The sequence below is a fragment of the Bos indicus x Bos taurus genome, chromosome 14 (assembly GCF_003369695.1).
Source record: "Bos indicus x Bos taurus breed Angus x Brahman F1 hybrid chromosome 14, Bos_hybrid_MaternalHap_v2.0, whole genome shotgun sequence".
NCBI classification, from domain to species: domain Eukaryota; kingdom Metazoa; phylum Chordata; class Mammalia; order Artiodactyla; family Bovidae; genus Bos; species Bos indicus x Bos taurus.
The window spans coordinates 30,089,710-30,114,964 of record NC_040089.1 but is presented as its reverse complement, the minus strand read 5'-3'; the positions used below and the strand labels follow the sequence as shown (position 1 = coordinate 30,114,964).

General features: G+C 41.0%; 1 non-coding gene across 1 annotated transcript; it reads left to right on the top strand.

The window, feature by feature from the left end:
• The first annotated feature begins 13,061 nt into the window (after positions 1 to 13,061).
• LOC113904529 lies at positions 13,062 to 13,168 on the top strand. Its single transcript, XR_003514549.1, has one exon. It is a non-coding gene; the product is annotated as a U6 spliceosomal RNA (small nuclear RNA).
• Positions 13,169 to 25,255: the final 12,087 nt, after the last annotated feature.

The following is a 25,255-nucleotide window of genomic DNA, read 5'->3' as shown; positions in this document are numbered from 1 at the left end:
AAAGGAGCCAATTTTCAAAATCCAAGATGAGATATTACAGTCCTAACAAAGGCAAAATGTTCTCTGATGCAAAGGGTCTAAGATCTAATGAAACAGTGGGGGTAGATGTGGGGGTAACTTTGATTAATATTTGTGAAGGATGAGGAACTAGTATAGAAAATGAGCCTTAAAAATCAGCAGCCCTTAAAAAAAAAAAAAAGTAATCCTGAAAGAATTATTTATAGGTGCAATTTTTGTGTTGGTTCTAATATTCTCCAGTGTTATTCTCTGTGTTTCTACCTGGTTAGATTGTGAACTCAGGGAGGGTAAGCTGTGTCTTGCTGTGGTTACCTTCTCAGCACTCAGCATAGTGGTTGTTCCATGGTAGGTGTTTAATAAACGTTTGTATATCTTTATGTGCTTCCCTGGTGGCTCAGACAGTAAAGAATCCACCTGCAGTGCAGGACAGTAAGATTCAATCCCTGGGTCGGGAAGATCCCCTGGAGAAGGAAATGGCAACCCACTCCAGTATTCTTGCCTGGAGAATTCCATGGACAAAGAAACCTGGCGGGCTACAGTCCATGGGGTCACAAAGAGTCTATGTTTTGCTAATCCCTGGCTCTAAAATATTCTCTCCCTGCAGATTTGAGTCATTGGCTGTGTCCTGTCTGTTCTTTCACCAAAAAGAATCATGGCTAACTTTAAAAAAAAATTCTGGATACACAAGAAAAAAATTACAAAAGGAGTCCATTTATTCTCAGAAAATAAAAAAAATGCTTAAAATATTTTTATTATAGTATTAATTATAGTATCAAAAAAACAAAAATAAAAAATCAATACTACAAGATTAATAAATTATGGTTAAGAAAATCATAGTACTTTCATACAGTAGACTTCTATGCAGTCATTGAAACAATGTTTTAGAATAATATTTAAGGACAAAATAATTCTCCTAATATATTGTTTCAAAGAAAGGTAACAAAAAAACTTTAGAGTATAATCACATTCTTAGAAGGCTTCTTACTAGAAAGAAGACAATTAAAGAATAGAAAAAAATTAAAGATTTGTAATACATTAAAACTTCTTTATACTTTTGCAAAGTTTTTGAGTATGAAATATATTACTTTTAGATTCAGAAAACATGTTAAGGAAGTATAGGATTTCTTTAAATAAAACTGTCTTTTGCCGGATTTAAAGTGTGACATGATTTCCCAGGAGTCTAGCAATGGAGGAAGTTGAGTGGGCTTATGGGAGGGAAGGCTGTGGTTCGAATAAAGCAAAGATGTTTGTGTGGGAGATCTTGTGCTCTGGGATAATGGACTAGTTTGAGACCTGCTGCTCCAGTTTCCAGATCTTCCTGGACCATTGCCACAGCACATTATGAAGAAAAAGAAGTGTCTTAATACTGTCCCTATACAATTTCCAGGAAGAATTCACAAATTGAGACGGAAGGAGGAAGTAACGTTTAACAGTTCTTCCTACCAGTGTCTACGGCTTAATTTTATACACAGAGCTTTCTTTCACCCTGGAGTGAATAGCTTGGAAATTATTTTCAAGTTTGCTATTTTAGTTCTTCCCTATCTGCTTCTTGAATGATCTTTTAAAAAACAAAATCTGATTACATCTCTGCTTAAAATCCTTTAATGGATTTTCCCATTGCCTTTGAGGTCTCATTCAGACTCTTTATTATGATGCACACACGTACCATTGGTGATCATCTCCTGCTTTCCTCTTCTGCTCATCTCCCATTACTTTCCCAAGTGTGTCCTAGACTTCATCACACCTGACGACTCACAGCCTCTGAGCGTATCATCCCTGTTATTCACACTTCACTTCCTTCTAGAAGCCTCTTTAGAATGCCCTTCTCCACTTGACTTCTTCTTCCCTGCCTTCATACTTACCTTCACTGCACACTTAGCACATGGCATTGAGGTTAGCTAACTTTCTTTCCATCACCTTCCTGTCATCTTCTGCAGTTCAGGGATCAGCACTTGCCCATCTTCTATTTTAGTGTTTGCCATAAGACTTTTGGTCCACAGTAGGTTTTCAGTAAGCCTTTGTGCAGTTATGTGAGTGAATGCCTGAGACATTTTGATGGTGTGTACACACAGACACTTTTTACATTCACTCCTAGCCTTGTCTGAAGCTTTGTTTCCTAGTATCTTTCCAGTAGGCAGAGAACAGGGTCCCTTTGGATGTACGCTGTGGCCTGTGTCTAGTGAAGGTAGGTGTGGTTTGCAGAATAATGTCCCCAAAGGTATGCATCCCCTAATGCCTGTGTATATGTTATCATATGTGCCAAAGGAACTTTGAGATGGAATCAAGTTTACAGACCTTAAAATAAAAAGATTATTCTGGTATAGCTGGGTGGACCCAGTATAACTATACGGGTCCTTAATTGTGGATGTAGGAGGCAGAGGTTGACAGATGCGATGGGAAGAACCAGGGGAGAGATTTGAAGTGTGAGAGGGGTTTGACCCACCACTGCTGGCTGTGAAAATAGGGCAAGGGGACCATGAATCAAGAAATGTAAGCAGCTTCTAGAACCTGAGAGCAGACCTCCCTTGATATCCAGCAGGAAAATAGTGACCTTAGTACTCCACCTTCAAGGAACTGAATTCTTCCAACAACACGAGTTAGCAGAACATAGATTCTCCCTGGAGCCTCCAGAAAGGGACACATTGCCTGACACCTTGATTTTAGCCCATGGAGACCCCTGTTGGCTTTTTGATGTAGAGAACTGCAAGATAATATGTTGTCCTAAGCAATTACGTTTGTGGTAATTTGTTACAGAAGTAATAGAAAACAAATACAGAACTTAGAACTATATAGTCTGTGATCCTCTTACTCCTTGGCTTTCCACTGGCTTCACCTGTTCTCTGCAGAGCAACCCAAGTAAAAGGAAACAAGAATAGACTGTCAACACCAACAAGAATAGAGGACCCTTCATAGTTGATCTAAAAAATGGGAGAATTAGGTGCCCTATGTGAATATGCATATGTTGAATAAGTTTTGCTATTAATTTCATTTTAAAAGCTTAATTTGGCTGTACATCTAACCTCCTTACCTCTGTCCTTCCACCTTCTCCCCACCATCTATACACATTCCCTCTATCTCTGTGTGTTTTTCTCTCTCCATTATCCCAGTCATGCTCATTCTCAACTACAGGTGGGCCATTTACCCAGAAAACCCTTAAGAAGTACAATCGGTGTAAGCCACATTAAGAATTCTGAACAGCAGATGAAATTTGTACTTGCCTCATGATGGTGACTACCTAGAACTGTGTGCCATCTTTTCACAAAGCCTAACAGGCATACGTTGGTATTTCTAAATATGAAATTTTTGCTTTTGTTCTTTTCCTGATCACATTTTTGGATTTACATCGCTTGATTTCACCAGGTGTACAAATGATACACAATCTCTAAAGGAGCCTCTGATAAACCGCATGAATTTTTAAGTGGCACTATTCTGTTTCTCTTGCAATCTGTGTTGCTTTAGAAGGTGGTATTCTCTTTCTCATGGCTGTTGCTCCAGATGTCCCAAGATTGCTCTCTGCTGAAGCCTGCTGCAGGATGTAGAAGAAAGAGCGTTGACCCGGATGGGAGTCGAAAAGTCAATTTCAGCTCTGACAAAGCCATTGGACTCCAGAAAGACATCCATTCATTTTATTTCATTGTATATTCACTGAACTCCAGCTATTCACCAATACTATACTGTGCGTGGGGGTTACAAAGACAAATTAGATGTAGTTTCCCTTTCTTCAAGGTGCTCATAGTTTAGCGATGGGGAGGAACAAGTAAAGAAACATTTACAACACTGTGTGGGGCTTTTGAGGTGGTGATTGTTTTACTTTGCTCAGGGCTGGAAGATGAGTTGAAGTCACACACACACACACACACACACACGGTGTCGCAGACCCGTAGCCCTGCGTACCCAATTACTAGCTACCTGGGAAAAGCAAGCTGATGGTCTATATTTTCTCTGTATATGGCCTGTATGCTGTTTTTTGTGCTGCTGCTGCTGCTGCTAAGTCACTTCAGTCATGTCCGACTCTGTGCGACCCCATAGACAGCATCCCACCAGGCTCCCCCGTCCCTGGGATTCTCCAGGCAAGAACACTGGAGTGGGTTGCCATTTCCTTCTCCAATGCATGAAAGTGAAAAGTGAAAGTGAAGTCGCTCAGTCGTGTCCAACCCTCAGCGACCCTATGGACTGCAGCCTTCCAGGTTCCTCCATCCATGGGATTTTCTAGGCAAGAGTACTGGAGTGGGGTGCCATTGCTAGACAGAGATTTGAAGAAACAGAGAGCTTGAGACTGGAAAAATATCCAGAAGGATGAAACCAGGGACAATGACTTTTAAAGGACTGGCTTTTCTTTAGTTATGAAATGTTATTTGCATGGGTCTTTCTACAGGTGACATTATTTTCTATTGTGAATTATACTTTATAATTGCATGATACTGAAAAAATTCTCATGAATAATCATGTGATATAGATTCCATAAGTTGCTATTGAACTGAGATCTGTAGGTTTCCTCTGTGGCTCAGCCGCAAAGAATTCACGTGCAATGCAGGAGATGCAGAGATGTGATGCCAGTTTGATCCCTGAGTCTGGAAAATTTCCTTGAGGAGGAAATGGCAATCCACTTCAGTAATCTTGCCCAGAAAATCCCATGGACAGAGGAGCCTGGCGGGCTACAGTCCATAGGGTTGCAAAGTGTTGGACACGACTGAGCAACTAAACAATAACAGCAACAATGTGAGATATACAGAAACGAAGACACAAAGACATCACATGTTTAAGGTGCCCTTTAAAAGTCATCATGAGAGGAATGTGGCGGAAAGTCTTGCTTTTAGTTCCATTGTAAAGAAACTTGTGGAGCAAAGGCCCTGTATTTTTTGACTACAAACTTCTTGCTTTCATCTTTCACATCATGCTGCTTTGAAGCACATATCCTGTGAATGGGGAAAGAATGGAATAATAATGTCAAATTAAAAGGATAGTACATTTTCTTTCAGTGATAATTATCCAAATATATAGTCGCAGAGCTGGAAGAAAAATTGCCTTAAGAGATTACCTTATCTGTGTCTTCATAATATCCTACTGTCTTATGACAATAAGACAAATATTATGACAATAAGAAGTCGAATATTACCTCCTTAATTAGTGACCCTGTATCTGGACTTTACAAGATAGGGGAAAAGCCTTCATCATCTTCATTTATCTGTTTATCTAAAACCATGGGGTAGGTTACTAAATGGATTTTAGTTAGTATTTTCTGTTGATTAATATTAGAAATGGCCAGTTACTATTTGATAGTGACACAATATTTAAAATTTGGAGACACAGTTTGTACTGAGTTCTTAAGAAAACTAAGCCAAAGTTATTTGAAACCTAGAATTCCAAAGAGGTGGTGATATAGTTGTGTCAGTCAGTCAGTCAGTTCGGTCACTCAGTCGTGTCCAACTCTTTGCGACTCCATGAATCACAGCACGCCAGGCCTCCCTGTCCATCACCAACTCCCGGAGTTCACCCAGACTCAGGTCCATCGAGTCAGTGATGCCATCCAGCCATCTCAGCCTCTGTCGTCCCCTTCTCCTCCTGCCCCCAATCCCTCCCAGCATCAGAGTCTTTTCCAATGAGTCAACTCTTGGCATGAGGTGGCCAAAGTACTGGAGTTTCAGCCTCAGTATCAGTCCTTCCAGTTGTGTAATTAATTGTTTTTCAAAATGCATGCTGAGCAGTTCATTCTACCTTTAATTTTCATTAAGTTTTTATAACTTGAATGGACAAAACTTTGTACCTATGCTTTGTTTTCTAACTTCTATCCTGGTTTTTGGTCTAAAGCAACAAAATTAGGACTTAGCTACTTCTCGGGGAATATAGTTCCTTAGTTCTCTTTATAATTCCATTTAATTATCTGCATGTAATTGAATTCGTCTTTACAATCATTCTTATTTTGATAATAATTTACTAAAAATAATATTTTACCTTAATCAACTTAATGTATATACAGGAGATAATGTACATAATGTGAAAGTGAAAGTGCTAGTTGTTCAGTTGTGTCTGACCCTTTGTGACCCCGATGGACCAATAGCTTGCCAGGCTCCTCTGTCTATGGAATTCTCCAGGCAAGAATACTAGAGTGGCATCCATTCCTTTCTGCAGGGGATCTTTCCAACTCAAGGATTGAATCCTGATCTTTTCCATTGCAGGCAGATTCTTTACCATCTGAGCCGTTAGGTACATAATGTATTTTCTTGCTTTATAGTGTAGCACACAACAGTTAAAAAAAACCACAAACCTTCATTTTATAGGCTATGTGGATTTTGTTAGTAGTAAAAAATTAACCTTGACAGTAATAATGATCCACAAACTTTAACCTATTTTGCTATAATGGCCTCGATCCTGGCTAACTATTTGACAAATGGGGATTTTGGTCCCCAGCAACAAGAAATGAGAGCATTTCAGTGGCCATGTGTGACCTCATTACCACGGCTGGAGAGATCATCCGAGGAGAAAACTCTGTCACCGGATGTAACAACAGCATCATCTGTGGACATAAGATACACATTTGCTGCACCGTAATAACTTCCACTGGGCATATATGTAATTGGTGAATGGATTATCTTGATAATTCATTTGAGGCTCAGAAAATTAAGGCTGTTATTTCAGCAGGATTATTTACTGTGAGCTGCTTAACTCATTGTGGCGTGTGGCTGTGGCTAGCTACATGTGTACAGAAGAGAATACCGCTGTTTACTTGGTCTGAGAATGTTCTGTCTGTTTTGTGATCTTAAAGACATCTCTGTAAGAACTTTTAAAAACCCAGTGATTTGAACCCCATATTTAGATCTCTTCTGAAAACAAAATATTTGTTGTTGTTCAGTTGCTAAGTCTGACTCTTTGCGACCCCATGGACTGCAGCACGCCAGGCTCCTCTGTCCTCCACTGTTTCTCGAAGTGTGTTCAAATTCATGTTCACTGAGTGGGTGATAGCTGTGAAAAAAAGATTACAAATAGCTGTGAAAAGAAGAGAAGCGAAAAGCAAAGGAGAAAAGGAAATATATACCCATTTGAATGCAGAGTTCCAAAGAATAGCAAGGAGAGATAAGAAAGCCTTCTTCAGTGATCAATGCAAAGAAATAGAGGAAAACAATAGAATGGGAAAGACTAGAGATCTCTTCAAGAAAATTAGAGCTACCAAGGGACCATTTCATGCAAAGATGGGCTCAATAAAGGACAGAAGTGGTATGGACATAACAGAAGCAGAAGATATCAAGAAGAGATGGCAAGTATACACAGAAGAACTGTACAAAAAAGATCTTCACGACCCAGATGATCATGATGGTGTGATCACTCACCTACAGCCAGACATCCTGGAATGTGAAGTCAAGTGGGCCTTAGAAAGCATCACTATGAACAAAGCTAGTGGAGGTGATGGAATTGCAGTTGAGCTATTTCAAATCCTAAAAGATGATCCTGTGAAAGTGCTGCACTCAATATGCCAGCAAATTTGGAAAACTCAGCAGTGGCCACAGGACTGGAAAAGGTCAGTTTTCATTCCAATTCCAAAGAAAGGCAATGCCAAAGAATGCTCAAACTACCACACAATTACACTCATCTCACACGCTAGTAAAGTAATGTTCAAAATTCTCCAAGCCAGGCTTCAGCAATACATGAACTGTGAATTTCCAGATGTTCAAGCTGGTTTTAGAAAAAGCTGACTCTTTGCATGGGGTCTCAAAGAGTCAGACTTAGCAACTGAACAAATTGCCAACATCCGCTGGATCATGGAAAAAGCAAGAGAGTTCCAGTAAAACATCTATTTCTGCTTTATTGACTATGCCAAAGCCTTTGACTATGTGGATCACAATAAACTGTGGAAAATTCTTCAAGAGATGGGAATTCCAGACCACCTGACCTGCTTCTTAAGAAATCTGTATGCAGGCCAGGAAGCAACAGTTAGAAGCAGACACAGAACAACAGACTGGTTCCAAATAGGAAAAGGAGTACATCAAGGCTGTATATTGTCACCCTGCTTATTTAACTTATATGCAGAGTACATCGTGAGAAATGCTGGGCTGGATGAAGCACAAGCTGGAATCAAGATTGCTGGGAGAAATATCAATAACCTCAGATATGCAGATGACACTACCCTTATGGCAGAAAGTGAAGAAGAACTAAAGAACCTCTTGATGAAAGTGAAAGAGTAAAGTGAGAAAGTTGGCTTAAAGCTCAACATTCAGAAAACTAAGATTATGGCATCCAGTCCCATCACTTCATGGGAAATAGATGGGGAAACAGTGGATACATTGGCTGACTTTATTTTTCTGGGCTCCAAAATCACTGCAGATGGTGACTGCAGCCATGAAATTAAAAGACGCTTACTCCTTGGAAGGAAAGTTATGACCAACCTAGACAGCATATTAAAAAGCAGAGACATTGCCAACAGAGGTCCATCTGGTCAAGGCTATGGTTTTTCAAGTAGTCATATATGGATGTGAGAATTGGACTATAAAGAAAACTGAGTGCTGAAGAATTGATGCTTTTGAACTGTGGTGCTGGAGAAGACTCTTGAGAGTCCCTTGGACTGCAAGGAGATCCAACCAGTCCACCCTAAAGGAGATCAGTCCTAGTGTTCATTGGAAGGACTGATGTTGAAGCTGAAACTCCAATACTTTGGCCACCTGATGCAAAAATCTGACTCATTGGAAAAGACCCTGATGCTGGGAAAGATTGAGGGCAGGAGGATAAGGGGACGACAGAGGATGAGATGATTGGATGGCATCACCAACTCAATGGACATGAGTTTGGGTAAACTCTGGGGGTTGGTGATGGACAGGGAGGCGTGGCGTGCTAGTGTCCATTGCTCTTTGCATCAAGTGACTAAAGTGTTGGAGTGGCAAAACATGAGAAACCCTGGTGATGGGGCAGAAAAGGAGACGTTAGACTCTTACATTTCACACTTGGACAGAGCACCCAGTGTTCATTTTCTATTTTCTAAGCTGGATCAGTTTCTATCCAGCCCATGAAAGCAACTCTCTGTGGAGTATTTCTGAATATTCAATGCCAGGTTCTTGTTTTGGCAAATCCTAGGGGAAGGAGGAAAGATTATTCACTCATTTCTCCCTCCCTTTCCTTCAGCTTTCTTGGGGCCCTGCCAGGAGCAGGGTTAGATTGCCAGTCCAGGAGGCCCACTTCACACTCCGAGAGGTGCTACTAGACCACTTATTATCCTCCTCTATGACTCCAGACTAAATCCACAGCTGAACAGTATGATGCTCCTTGCTAGTGTTGATCATTCTGGCAAAGCAGATTGTCAGTTCTGCAAGTTAATATAAGGAGTAAGCTTTGCTTGCAGTGGAAATACCTAAATTAAACTGATAGTTTCATGGTACACAGTGGTTTCTACTGCTGTCCTTTTCTACTTTTCCCTTTGGTTTTTGTGCTGCTTCTTTTTACCAACCCAAAGACTCATTTCTTTCTTTTTTTTTTTAACTATTTATTTTGCTTTTTTTTGAATGGACTCTAGGAACGGAACTTGTTCATATGTAGGGGACTTGCTTTATATAATAACAATCCCATGGACAAAGGAGCCTAGGGGGCTACAGTCCATAGGGTTGCAAAGAGTTGGGCACAACTGAAGCAATTAGCACACACAAAGCATGCACGCACATAGAGAGAGAGAGAGTGAGAGAGAGAATCAGTTTGCTGTACACCAGAAACGAACACAACATTGTAAATCAACTGTACTTCAATTTAAAAAATACACTATCCAGAAAATAAATTTATTTTGAAGGAAGAAATTAATTGATCTGTAAATCAGATAGTTGTGAAATAATAAATCAAAACAGATCGAATAAATAAATAAATATATATGTAATTTGCCAGAGGAAATAAACTTTTAATTTTGTACTGGAGTATAGCCAATTAACAATGTTGTGATAGTTTTAGGTGAACAACTCAGGGACTCAGCCATACATACACATGTTTCCGTTCTCCCCCAAACTCCCCTCCCATCCAGGCTGCCACATAACATTGAGCAGAGTTCCATGTGCTAGACAGTAGGTCCTTGTTGGTTATCCATTTTAAATCAGCAGTGTGTACATATCCAGCCCAAACTTCCTGACTATCTGTTCCCCCCATCCTTCTTCCCCACGGCAACCATAAGTTCTTTCTCTAAGTCTTTGAATCTGTTTGTTTTGTAAGTAAGTTCATTTGTATCATTTCTTTTCAGATTCCACATATAAGGGATGTCATATGATATTTCTCCTCTGCCAACCACTCATTTCTTTATACTGAAATGAGAACATAGCTGAATGTATTCTTATCAGAAAAACAAGCTGCAGTGGTTAACTTAGATGCAGTTTTGATGTGTCTAGATGATTAGTCTGTTATTTGTTTTCAAATTTCCTGCAAAAGAAAATTAACTGACTATCCATTGTCTAACATTGGCTAACTCTAAATGAAATCATGATCATTTCTACAGCAGATTTACCTTCCTAATTATGCTTGGCTAATGTTTACACTGACTGATGGAAAAGGATGGTGCCTGGGAGAATGCCAAATGGCAGAAGGAAGTCTGACCTGAGACTAAAAATGTCCAAGGGTAAATTATCAAGTGGACAGTCTGCAGAGAGACAAAAAAAAAAAAAAAAAAAAGCTGATGATCTGAATATCATTATTCTTTCAACTCTGTGTCCACTTCCCTCTTGATCTTGAAACAAATTTCTTGGCTGAGATACAGACAGCGCACTTTAACCTTGGTGATATCTGAGAGGAATAAAGATATTTCTGCTGTCTCCAGAGCTTCAGCACGAGATTTTGAAAAGGAGAAATGTTTGCAAATGCTACTGATGTCAAAACCTGTTGGGGAATTGCCTTGATTCTCACGTTCTATAGCTTTCATCTCTCTACATCTAAGTCGCATGACCCCTAAATGCAGTCTCCATGATCTCTGAAGCCCAGGCCCAGGGTGTAATCCTGACTATGGACAGAAAGAATTATAGGGACTTAAAGTCTAGTCTCTTGGGCCTCAGTGTGCTGGCATGTATCATACCTGGGCCACAGCAGGGAGGGGAAAATGGGGAGGAGTCTGGTAATCTGAAACTACACCCTTACGAGTATGAGCCAGGCAGTGGGAGACAGATTCAGCTGAAGGTAATTCGGCACTGAAGTTTACTACAAGAAAGGAAGGGATACCAGCCACTCTTTCTGAACACACTTTGCAAAGTGCTTTTAAAGACTATGATTATCTTAAAAAAAAAAGGTGGGGGGGGACTTTCCTGGTGGTACAGTGCTTAAGACTTCAGGCATGCAGGGGTGCGTGTTCAGTCCCTGGTTGGGGAGCTAAGATCTCACATGTCTCGAGGCCAAAACCCCCAGAGCATGAGAAACAGAAGTGATAGTGTAACAGATTCAATCAAGACTTTAAAAATGGTCCACATGAAAAAGATCTTAAAAAAAATAAAGACTATGATTAAAATGTCGGCGGAGGCAGTGTGAATCAAGTGATTGAAAAATCAGTGATTAGACCATGAGATGTAGAAAAAATAGTGTGATGTTGCTCCCATGCCAACCAAAGGCACAGGCTTGACTCCCAGACTTGCTTCCCCCGGTAGAACCTCCTATGTCTTCAGATGACATCTAGTCTGAAAGACAGGCAGGTGATCTGGAGACCATGGCTGCGGACAACACTCCAGATGAGGTGCGACTGTTGGATGGGATAGGCAGAAAGAAGTGGATACAACATGAGATAACCAGAGTGTCTTCCGTACCTTGATTTTAACGGGTTCCAAATAGCTCAGTCCTTTCGCTCAAGCTTGAACTTTCTTTGTAGTCATCATGCTTTTAATTGTTAATTACATACATACGTGGTGGTGTTGGTAGTTTAGTCTTTAAGTTTTGTCTGACTCTTGTGACCCAATTGACTGTAATTTGCCAGGATGCTCTCTGTCCATGGGGTTTCCCAGGCAAGATTACTGGGGTGGGTTGCCATTTCCTTCTCCAGGGGATCTTCCCGACCCAGGAATCTAACCAGGGTCTTATGTATTGCAGGGAGATTCTTTACCGAATGAGCTACAGGGGAAGCCCACTTACATACATACATTCAGTAAATTTCTGACCAAATCCAGGTATTCTTATTCCAGAGTGGCCCCTGTCGTTGCCTTGATATCACTTCTCATTGTTTGTCATCTGGACTGTGGGGACAGCATGCTTCCTGACTTTTCTCCTCACCCCTAGAAATCTTCTAGCAGGTGCACTAGAATGAACTTGCTTAAGATACATTTGTGGGCTTCCCTGGTGGCTCAGAGGATAAAGCGTCTGCCTGCAATGCAGGAGACCTGGGTTTGATCCCTGGGTCAGGAAGATCCCCTGTAGAAGGCAATGGCACCCCACTCCAGTACTCTTGCCTGGAAAATCACATGGACAGAGGAGCCTGTTAGACTACAGTCCATGGGATTGCAAAGAGTCGGACATGACTGAGTGACTTCACTTTAAGATACATTTGATTATGTCATCCCCTCCTGAGTGATCTCCAGCATTTCCTCTTTGTCCTGAGGACCCTTTAAATAGTGTGACAAACAAGAGGCTCCATTTAGCTCCTGTCTACCCCTCCAGCCTCATTTCTTGCCACACTCCTATCTTCATACTCTGTACCATGGCTGCATTGACCTTCTGCCCTTTTCCAAACTGGCCATGCCCGATTCTCACTCTACTATTCCTATGGTCCCTCCCTCAGCTCTCCTTATCTACAAATTAAAGTGGTGCAACATGACTTTTATTTATAGTAAAAGGATTATTTAGGATGAAAATGACTACATTGCTGTATTTACTAATGCAGAATGAATTATGGTAAATCTCAAGATAAATCCCAGGTTGTGTTGAGATGTTGATTTGCCTCAATTAGAATCATTAGACTAAAGAGTGAAAAGAAGTTTAATTCACTGGTCTTAGGAGTTCTATCTTTAGTTTGTTAGGTTTTTAAGGGTTTGACAATCCAGTGTCCACATACTAAATATAAAACTACTGGGAAACCAATTCTTAGGCAATATGCTATTAAAAATTCACATTGTCTGGTGCTCGCTTTGGCAGCACATATACTAAAATTGGAACAATACAGAGAAGATTAGCATGGTCCCTGTGCAAAGATGACATGCAAATTCATGAAGTGTTTCATGTATTTATGAGTTTGAGAGATTGGGACGCTACTGATACTACATATAACATAGATAACTAATGAGAACTATACATTAGCTATACTAATGTATAGCTCAAGGAACCCTACTCAGTGCTCTGGGGTGACCCAAATGAGAGGAAAATCCAGAAAAGAGGGGATATATGTATACATATAGTTGATTCACTTTGCTATCCAGTAGAAACTACCACAATATTGTAAAGCAATTGTACTCTAATAAAAATTAAATATTAAAAATTCAGATTGCCTGAATAAACCAATTGGGTGGCTTCTTGTATTTAGAATCTTTATCTGAAAAAGAATGCTTAGTCTCGAGAGCTTAGCAAGAATAAAATTTAGATGAATAATATAATATGTAAAAATAATATATGTATTTCTTGAAATGTATTCACTTTTCACATTTTGTTTCCCCATTTCTGATAAAGGATCCTAATCACAGCACTGAAAAATCAACACCCTAGCAGTCTGTCTTAGGAATAAATGAAAGAGAAAGGACTGGAATGCTCCCGGATGCAATGTTCAAGGCAAAAGTCGTGCTTCTGATCCCAGTAGGGTTGTGATATGCTCTCTGCAAAGCCCATTGCTCCTGGTTTTTCAATTACAACTTTGACTCATATTCCTTGATTAGTAACAAGCAATCAATCATAATTAATTAGTTAAAATGTTCAACCGTTAAAATCATTACCATTAATTAAAATAATTATCTCTATTTTGGCTGCACTTCATTACCATTCTGGGAAATGCGTTGCTTTACTGCCATTCCTAGTACACATTCTTGGTGAAAGCAAAGCATATAATAGATCATCGATGAACTGCTTTAAAAGTGACAACCACAATAAGGTTTGGGCTTCTGTTGTTGTTGTGGTTGCATTTGGATAAAACATTTTTCTATAGTATCCTGAGCTTTATGAATAAAGCTCTTTGAAATGAGCGTTAGCTTTTCACAGGATGCTAGGAAATGAGAATTTTGGAAAGAACTTGTGCTTTAGAAGGAAATGTTTGTTTTATAGGTTAAACAATAGACTAGATACACAAAAGGAGAGAGAACCAGTGAAGTAGAGTAGATAACAGTGTTGGAAACATGACCTGAGACATAGGAATTGGAGAAAAAGAAGATAAGGGGCATGGAAGGTAAGATACAATGCGAAGTGACAGTTTTTTCTATTAGAGATCTAGAATGATAAAATAAAAAGAATAGAAGGGAGAAGCCTTTGAAGAGGTAGTGGTAAAGAGCTTTCTAGAATGGGAAAAATGTATGTGCCCTAAGCACGGTGTTTGTGCTTACATGCTCAGTCACTCTCTTTCCGACTTCATGAACTGTAGCCCACCAGACTCCTCTGTCCACGCAAGACATACTGGCAAGAATACTGGAGTGGGTTGCCATTTCCTCCTCCAGGGGATCTTCCCATCCAGGGATCGTATGCACATTTCCTGCATTGGCAGGTGGATTCTTTATCACTGAGCCACCTGGGAAGCCCTAAGCAGAGTAAATAGGAACAAACCCATATCTAGACACATAAGAGTTAAACTGCAAAAGTTTAAGAAAGAAGAGGGAAAACAGTTAAAGACAAATGTTAGAAAAAACAAACTTAGAAACAAATGACAGAAGCATAGGAATTAAATGCCAGGAACAGTAGATGCTGGAAAACACTGGAATCCTGTTACCTAAGCACTGAGGGGAAAGAACTTGAACCTAAAAGTATCCGAAGAGTGATGAACATTTCTGGCTATACATAGATGAAGCACATGCCTATTTTCAGACTCTCATTGAAAGAAAGGCTCATACAGACACTTTAGCAATAAGCAAAATGAGCTCAAATGCAAGAAGAAATTGCGACCAAAGAAATCAGCCAAATATGTTGGTCTGCCCAAATACCTTGTGACTAATCAGTGGCACTACTCACTAATTTGGGGAGAAAAGTGGTTAAAATGATGGTTAAGATATTAGATGTTGCTTACATGAAATGGGAGCATGGGATGCTACTTGGAGAGAAGTTAACACATTTTAAGATTCTTGCCTTGTTTGGGAGAAGGATGAAGATATTGTTAATACTTGTTAGAAAAACATAAGGTTATGGATGCATGTGATTAATATAAAGGATAACTTCTGAAAGAAACATACATTTCATGACGGTGTGCCTCTGGGGCTGGGGTGGGGAGTCTGGGTTTGAGAAAGTATGCGGTGGGATTTCATTGTTATCAGAGGCAACTGCATTGTGGACAACAAGGTCATGGCTTTCTGGGAATGAATACCAGCTCAGCTTCTGTTCTTTGCTGGATTGGGTCCCATACTTCATCTGACTGTATTTGGAGATAAGACCTTTAAAATGGTAATTAAATTAAAAATGAGGTCGTTAGTGTGGGCCCTAATCCAGTATGCTGGTGTCCTTTTATAAGAAAAGGAAATTAGGGCATAGACACACAGAGAGAAGACAGCTGTCTACAAGCCAAGGAGAGAGGCCTCAGTGGAAACCAATTGTTTAGACACTTTATACATATATTTGGCTGCATTGTGTCTAAGTCGGGTCACGCGGGATCTTGCGTTGCGGTACACAGACTCTCTAGTTGTGGCACAGCCTCAGCTGCTCCCTGGAACACGTGGGGTCCTGTCTCAGTTCTCTGTCCAGTGATTGAACTCGTGTCCGCAGCATTGCAAGGCGAACTCGTAACCACTGGACCACCAGGGAAGTCCCTCTGTATATACTTTTGTTTCAGATTTCTAGCCTCCAGAATTATGAGATAATAAATTTCTGTGGTTTAAGCCACCTAGTGTTTGGAACTGTGTTATCGTAGCCCTAGCAAAGTAACACAGCCTTTTAAGTATCTTGACTTGGCATGGCTTAAAATTCTGTACCTCAGTTTCTTCTCTGTAAAACTAAGATAATAACAACCCTATCTCATAGGGTTTTTGTAAGATTTAATCAAATTAATGCATGTAAAGTACTTGGAATACTACATATATATATGTATATATATATATATATATGGTTAACCCTCAATAGATGTTAGCTATTATTTTATTAAAAAATTTAAATGTGACAAACTATTAACATTGATTCATTGGGAGTGATGGGGAAATGGATATTTGTTGTATTCTGTATTTTTAGGAAAATTTAAAAATTATTCTGACTAAAAAGGTAAATCTGTTTTCTTTTATCTGGCTTCCCTTGTGGCTCAGTGTAAAGAAACCCCTGCCAATGCAGGAAACTCGGGTTCAATCCCTGGGTCAGGAAGATCCCCTGGAGAAGGGAATGGCAACACATTCCAGTATTCTTGCCTGGGGAATCCCATGGACAGAGGAGCCTGGTGGGCTATAGTCCATGGGGTCAATAAAGAGTCAGACATGACTTTAATGACTAAACAACAACATTTTCTGTTATCAGCATTATGTAGGAACTTGATAGATTGAAGAATATTGCAACTGATGTCTTGGTAGAGGGTTTATTAACATATAATTTACTTATTTGGGAAATATTTTTAGTGCCAAGCTGACTCTTTGAGTATTATGTCTTAGCCAATTGTCTTTCTTTTCTTTTTTTCTTTATTTTTGGCTGCACTGAGTCTTTGTTGCACAAGCAGGGGCTACTCTTGTTGTGGTGTCTTCTTTTGTCTGGGCTCAAGGGCTTTAGAGTGGGCGCTCAGTAAATGTGGTGCACAGGCTCAGTTGCCTTGTGGCATGAGGACTCTGCCCCAAACAGCATTGAACCCATGTCCTCTGTGTTGGGGACCAATGGCAGGCAGATTCTTAACCACTGCACGACCAGGGAAGTCCCTGTCTTTCTTTTCTGAGAGTGTTTACTACCAATACAGTGGTTTTCAGAAGTTGTGATCTGTTCCCTGTCTGCCCAAAGCGCATGGGCATTTGACTAGAGAAGTTTATTACAGACAGACGGCCCACATGCTCTATCGCTTTGCCTAGAGAATTTGATGCACCGTCATAATAATGATTTTAAAAAGCTACCTGAGAAGAATGAACGATTCTGCTAATCAGCCTGTTGGAGGTCTCAGGTCTCCAGAAACAAAGGCAAGCAGAGTAGGTGACAATGAGACCAGAAATGTCTTGGGATGTTAGGATTAATGATGTACACACCCGGGTCCTTTGTAGTTGAGCCTTGTCCAGATGCACCCAGCTATAAAAGAAGACTATGAGAACTCATTAATCAGTAATTCTGTACAACTTCAAAAACAGATCTCCACCACAAAGAGTGAGTTTTCTGACAACCTCCTAATGCCTCAGAGTTGTGAGGGAAGGCTTTTGTCAAACCTGTGACTCACCATGATAGCTCAAAGAAACACCCAGTAGGGCCTGGGCAAAGCTCATCTCATTGAAAAATGTGTCTATCATTAAAACCCTTTGCTGAGTTTTGCTAAAGTCACCCTCCAGTCCTGACTTCATTCAGCTGCTGCCTCACAGTTGACTCCAGCAACATGTATTCTACTTTTAATCAGAGTCACATGAAGACCCAGTCACCACTGTAAGGTACTGACTGCCTGTGAAGGTGGCGGGTATTGACACCAGGCTTTCCAGTCTCCACCTCACCCTGTCGGCTACCCACTAGGACAGAAAGTTTAGTGACTAATGTGAGTTGATGCTATTAAATTATGATCATGTGAGAGTGTTAGTCACTCAATCGTGTCCAACTCTTTGCAACCCCATGGACTGTAGCCCGCCAGGCTCCTCTGTTGGTGGAATTTCCCAGGCAAGAATACTGGAGTGGGTTGCTATTTCCTTCTCCAGGGGATCTTCCCTGATCAGGGGTCAAACCTGTGTCTCCTGCGTTGGCAGGCAGATTATTTACCGTTGAGCCATCAGGGAAGCCCTTATTTCTTTCCTGCTGCTGCTAAGTCATGTCAGTCGTGTCTGACTCTGTGTGACCCCATAGACGGCAGCCCACCAGGCTCCCCCGTCCCTGGGATTCTCCAGGCAAGAGTACTGGAGTGAGTTGCCATTGCCTTCTCCGTATTTCTTTCCTACCTCCTGGTAAATTATTTTCTGGGATTTCAGAGATACCTTCTATAAAAAAAAGAAAGAAAGAAACCATTATTCTTTGTTTTGGATTTGAAAGTCTCAATTGTGTGACATGACTATGAGTTTCCCCAATTTCTTGTTACCATGTCTGTGGGGCATGGTACCCACACAGGTAGGATTCCTGGTCATCTGACTTGGTTTCCTGGAGTTCCTAATTTGGTTTGCCCAGGCCTGACCAACTAGGGTTGTAGTCACCTGAATTAGGCTTGAAAATATTTGTTGGTTTTAAAAAATAAGACCTCCCTTTTAGCTGGAATATACCAGGATTTGGAATGTATTTTTATGAGTGAACATATAGCCTCCAGAAAGATTCAAGAATAAGCAAATAAGGTGCATGAGGAGAGAAACAAGTGTCTGTGTTGTTGAGATACAATATCCTAAACAGTGCTGTGTCTGTCATGGAGACAGTATTAATTAAACATTAGCATGCATGCATCGCTTCAGTCATGTCTGACTTTTTGCAACCCCATGGACGGTAGCCCACCAGGCTCCTCTCTCCATGGGATTCTCCAGGGAAGAATACTGGAGCGGGTTGCCATTTCCTACTCCAGGGGATCTTCCTGACCCAGGGACTGAACCCACGTCTCTTGCATCTTTTGCACTGGGAGGCGGGCTCTTTACTGCTAGTGCCACTTTGGAAGCCTGAACATTAATATGGGTAGTGTGAAATCGTCACAGTTCATTCCAAGAAAATATATTGCATCCTTAATAAGAGGTATTATTCTGTTGGTCCCTCTGTCATTGGTCAGAGAAGTTAACGGTTGCCCATGGATGTCCCTTCTTGTTTCCTGGTCTTTTTATAAGCCAAGTGCAATGTTGGTGATGAAGGGGAAAGTATTAAAATAATCTTCAGGCACTCATCTGGAGGGAGAGAAGAAAGTTCCTAAGAAGTCATCATTATCTACAAAACCATGGTGCCGAATGGCATGAGGTCCAGAGGCAGCATTTCCATGGACGGGTAGAAAAGTGCACTACGTACTGTTGCTAGGCAACAGCCCATGCCAGCTTCTCTTGAGTGAAGGCCAAGACAGTCAACAGAAACCAATGGGCTTATGAGGGGAAGAGTTTTCACACCAAATTTCAACTTCTGTGTTCGTTTTGCCATTACAGATCATGTTTTGACCAGTATTTGGTGGGGAGGGACTTCTGTATGTGGCAACAATTTAGCAAACTGTCCCTAAAATAATTTCAGGAAGTTTTCCTTATGGCCTAGTATTAATTATGTGTTTTGTGTATAAAATGTAAATTCAGAGAGAAAGAACACATTTCTCTACATGATGTTCCATTTATACCAATATGTAGCCACCCACCTATTTTTCCCTATTTGAATATTCCATTCCATTCCTTTCTCGCTTTGGCTACATGTTTCATGCAGAGTAGATCTGCTCTAGACAGCATGTTCAAATCACATTTGTAACTAGAATATTCTTTCTTTCAGCAGGTGTTCAGGGTGCTGTGGTTTGCCATGGGTAACTTAACAAATCCATTACTTTTGTTGCCTGGAAACACTCCAGTGGAAGAAACTGTGGCTATTACTATGTCGTAGATTGCACCTAAAACTTAGAATCACAGAACAATGTCTCTTGCTTAAACTCTATTTTATCGAAGATTCAAAATGAATGAGGCACCAATTCACTTAAGGTGTATTTGCATACCTACTATGTGCCAGGTATGGAACTTTCACACATACAAATTGTGTGTATAATCAAATCGTACTAGTAAACACTTTTTACAAATTATGTTTAAAATATACCCAAGGTTTGTTTCCCAGCTTCCTTTGTCTTATGGTCAAGCCTACACAATGTGTTATTTTTATTTTGAATTCTATTCAATTATATTCTGTATGGTCAAAGCTATGGTTTTTCCAGTAGTCATGTACAGATGTGTGAGTTGGACCATAAAGAAGGCTGAACACCGAAGAATTGATGCTTTTTAACTGGTACTAAAGAAGACTCTTGAGAGTCCCCTGGACAGCAAGGAGATCAAACCAGTCAATCCTAAAGGAAATCAACCCTGAATATTCACTGGAAGGACTGATGCTGAAGCTGAAGGTCCAGTACTTTGACCACCTGATGTGAAGAGCTGACTCTTTGGAAAAGATCCTGATGCTGGGAAAAACTGAAGGCCGGAGGAGAAGTGGGTGACAGAGGACGAGATGATTGGATGCCTTCACTGACTCAGTGCACAAGTTTGAACAAATTCTGGGAGATAGGACATGGAAGCCTGGCGTGGCGTGCTGCAGTCCATGGGGTCATAAAGAATCAAACGCGACTTAGCGACTGGACAGCAGTATTCAATGGGATTGGCACTGGGTGTTTCTTTGTCACTGGTCATAGAGTTAGGGACTTCATGAGCTGCTTCCAGGGCTGCAGTCGTAGGAGAGAGAGAGAGGAAGAACCAGAAACACAAATCTTGGAACCTCCTCCCCAGTGCTAACCAAAACTCCCTTGTTTTGATCCTTTTTACAAACTGTTTCTTTTTTATAACTTTTATTTGAGAAAGAAAGTTCATTAACCTTTGATATTTGTTGTTGTTTAGTCGCTAAGTCGTGCCTGACTCTTTGTGACCCCATGGACTGTAGCCCGCCAGGCTCCTCTGTCCATGGAATTCTCCAGGCAAGAATACTGGAGTGGGTTGCCATTTCCTTTTCCAGGAGATCTTCCCCACCCAGGGATCTTCCAGACCCAGGGATCTAACCTGGGTCTCCTGCATTGGCTGGAGGTTTCTCTACCACTGAGCCACGAAGGAAGCCCTAAACCTTTGGTATAAACCTTGATAACTCAGAAAGAATAGTCCAGTATTTCTCATAGGGTGGTCCACCATCTTGCATGCACATAAAGTCAATGTAAAGAAGCAATGATCTTAGGTGAAGGAAAGGAGAAAGATGCAATTTCAGAGAAATACACGAAGTCTTCAGATTGTTTTGAGATGATTTATTTCTTAACAATAACTTTCTTGCAATTCTTCTATAATGCATATACATGTATGCATTATATACATACACATATACATACATGCATTATATACACACACATATACATGTATGCTATATATATATATATATATTCAAAAAGCATGCTATCTTGGAATTGGGTTTATGCAGAAATAAATTGGAGGAATTAGATTGCCACTAAATGTGTGTGTGTTTTCAGCTTAATATCAGTGAATTTGCTTGAATGAGGTGCATGGTGCTTGAGTGAGCGAGAGTTTTCAGATCTGGAAGAACGGGCTGATATGATCTTACATTGTATATGAAGGCTAGCCATACATACTAAATCACAGACGGGATGAAAAATCCCTCTTTATACCAAGCAGGGGAAAAGCTACAATTTATGAAGCTCTAAATGAGTCATCAAGGTTTCTCTTTATGGAGGAAGATAATATTAACAGCTGTCCTGTTGGATTCCATTTGCTCAATTTAAGAGGACTAGTCTAAATGGTTTATTTATTTAATGTTTTACATCATGTAAGTATCTTGGTCTGATTGTAACATGCATTTGTTTTTCACATTTCAGGTTTATACTTTTGCAACGAGGTATTTTTCATGTGCTTCTTTATCCAAGGAAATTGTTGAAACACAGTGAAGCTGTATTTAAGAATAAAGGGTTGATGGGATGATCATCATATGAAGATCAAAATCCTCGTGACTTTTTTATTTAAAGTAGTGACAGATCCCTCATTGCTTCTTTAACTTCTGTGATCAGGCGACCCCCTTTTCTTTGCCGTCTTCTCATTTCTCTCACTGCTCCTTCTTTGTTTCTATCACTGGCTTCTCTAGCTGGTCAAGGTAGACTGGATTAGGATAGACTGGACAAAAGATAAAAGATTCTTTCAGCAAAAATACACATTATGAGATTTAAGAAAAGTGTGTGTGTGTGTGTGCACGCACGCATGTGCGCTCAGTTCCTCAGTCAGCTCCAACTCTTTCCGACCACATGAACTGTAGTCCTCCGGGCTCCTCTGTCCATGGAATTCTCCAGGCAAGAGTACTGGAGTGGGTTGCCATTTCCTCCTCCAGGGGACCTTCCTGACCCAGGGATTGAACTCACGTGTCCTAGATTGCATCTCCTACATTGTTGGTTAGATTCTTTACCACTAGCTCCTCCTGGGAAGCCCTTTAGGAAAACTATGAAGGGTTAAGTACAGGATCTGATTTTCAGCCCAGGTCCTCTTGTAAACCCCACTTTTCCTGTCTGCAAAGTTTTTGTTTATCAGGCTTCCTGATATGCATACTACTCTACTCACTGGCAAATTTATGGTGTTTTTTTTTCCCCCACTCTTGAGGTAAAGATATGTAATAGTTTAATTACATCTCCCTCTATTTACTCTATCCTGGCACTCCGTCACCATACATTTTCCTTTTTTCTGCTGTCTGTCGGATGATAGAAGTGACAGAAAGGAGAGATACTGCTTGGGCTGTGCAAATGCCTGGATATAAATTAATCTTGAATTAATCTGGAAAACATTAAATTAAACCAATATTTAATGAAGTTTAACTTTGGGGAAGTAAATTGTGATTTCAGTGTGAGGGCTGTGGTGGTGTAGGGCCTGGGCAATCAGATGTCACATTGCAGCTTAACTGGGCTCGAATGGCAGAGGTTGGGGTTTCTTTGCTTTCTTTGTTTTTTTTTTGATGTGGACCATTTTTAAAGTTTTCATTGAGTTTGTTACAATATTACTTCTGTTGTTTATGTTCTGGTTTTTTGGCCACAGGCATGTGAGACCTTAGTTTCCCCACCAGGACTCAAACCCACACCCCCTGCATTGGAAGGTGACAGTCCAAATCACTGGATCACCGGGGAAATCCCAGAGGTTGGGGTTTTTACTGAGTATTTCTTGTTTTCTAAGCTACATAAGAAACCTCTTTTTTTCTTTTTCCTGCCATACATTAATCTCTGCCCTGCTTTTATGCAAATCGCTTCTCTACCTGAATTTCATTTTTTCAGTTATTCATTCATCAAACTTTTGCTCAGTGCCCAGCCTGCACTACGCTCTGGGAATGCCAGGCTACCCGAGTTTACAGTCTATCGGACTGGTAAACACTCCTGGGACAAGGGATTCCTGGGTGTATTAGGTGTGCACGAAGAAGGGCCTCCAGTTAGGTCTGGGAGTTCATGTTTATAACCACAAGGTGTCCATTTGCCTGACTTCAAGGGGTCCCCACATAGACAGCCCACACTGGTTGCCATAGTTACTGGGTGTTTGTGGTGTGCTGAGTAGCTTCAGTCATGTCTGACTCTTTGTGACCCCATGGACTGCAGCCCGCCAGGCTCCTCTGTCCATAGGATTTCCCAGGCAAGAATACTGGAGTCAGTTGCCATTTCCTTCTCCAGGGGGTCTTCCTGACCCAGGAATCGAACCCACATCTCCAACTTTGGCAGGCGGATTCTTTACCACTGAGCCACCAGGGAAGGGGACGGGAGGGGTGTAAACACTTTCAGTATTCAGAGGTCAAACGTGGAGTAAAATTTCTCCTCCAGTCACCAGTCCACCTCCCCAAATGAAACAGAACTCTTCTGTCCCTTGAATTCCAAACCAAGTCACTTACAGAGGGCCCACATATGACAGTGAATCATGGCCTTCACCTCGACCCAGTTTTAATAACATGCGGGGGTAAATTTCCCTCAGGGAGAACACGTTTGTGAGGGACTTAAGTAACATGGTTCCATGAGGTCAGAGCATAGAACTGAAGGAGGTCTGGTGTGTACCGTTCTGAGAATTGTTTTCTTTGCTTGTTTCTATGGCTTTTTAACAGCAGGAGTTTTGATAGGAGCTGGGGAGCAGATAACTTGAAAGTGACTCACTGACAATGCTTGGAGTATTTTTTTGTTGTTGATTGAAAATAAGTTCTTCCATTATTAATTACAAAACAGTCAGTGACGTTTATAACATGCTGTCAAGATTGGGGGACTCAACTAGAGCTACTTGGTCTTATTTAAAACAAATTATTGCAAGTTTCCCTTGCTTCCTTCCTCCCTCCCCCTCTTCCTCCCTTTTTTCTTTCCTTCCTGTAGGTCGTAGCGGGCAAAGAGGTGAAGGCATGGGAATATACATTGAAAAATAAATTTGTACACATACAGTAGTATCTGCATTTGACATTATGCTTTAAAAAAATTTCTGCCACCTGATGTATAATGATGACAACCTAGATTTAGATCGTTTTACTTCATCTATTCCTAGAAAACCTTCCTCTGGGCAGTTTTCTCTTGTCTTTTGTCAATGCTCTGGACATGTACCTACTTTGGAGACAAGCCTTCTGCAGTCTGGGCCCAGCTGGTACACAGCATGTTGTCTGCTCAGGAGAAAATGATGTGCAGATCAGGGAAGAATAAAGAATGGAAATATTTGGGGAAAACACTGGACATCTTTGAAAAGGTAGACACATTCTCTTCCAAACTGCCTAGTGAACCCTGAAAAATTAGGGGGGTATTTGTATTGTGAAAAATGGAAACAAAAATCACAGACTTGAAAGCAGTGGATCCTATTGCCAAAGATTTCATTATTGTTCACCTTTGCTTAGTGACATGGCATTTAGAGGGGCTTGTGTGGAGGCCTCATTGCTCTCCTTAGGCCTCCTTAGTCCCCTCAGATCAGATCAGATCAGATCAGTCGCTCAGTCGTGTCCGACTCTTTGCGACCCCATGAATTGCAGCACGCCAGGCCTCCCTGTCCATCACCAACTCCCGGAGTTCACCCAAACCCACGTCCATCGAGTCAGTGATGCCATCCAGCCATCTCATCCTCTGTCGTCCCCTTCTCCTCCTGCCCCCAATCCCTCCCAGCATCAGAGTCTTTTCCAATGGGTCAACTCTTCGCATGAGGTGGCCAAAGTATTGGAGTTTCAGCTTTAGCATCATTCCTTCCAAAGAAATCCCAGGGCTGATCTCCTTCAGAATGGACTGGTTGGATCTCCTTGCAGTCCAAGGGACTCTCAAGAGTCTTCTCCAACACCACAGTTCAAAAGCATCAATTCTTCGGCACTCAGCTTTCTTCACAGTCCAACTCTCACATCCACACATGACCACTGGAAAAACCATAGCCTTGAC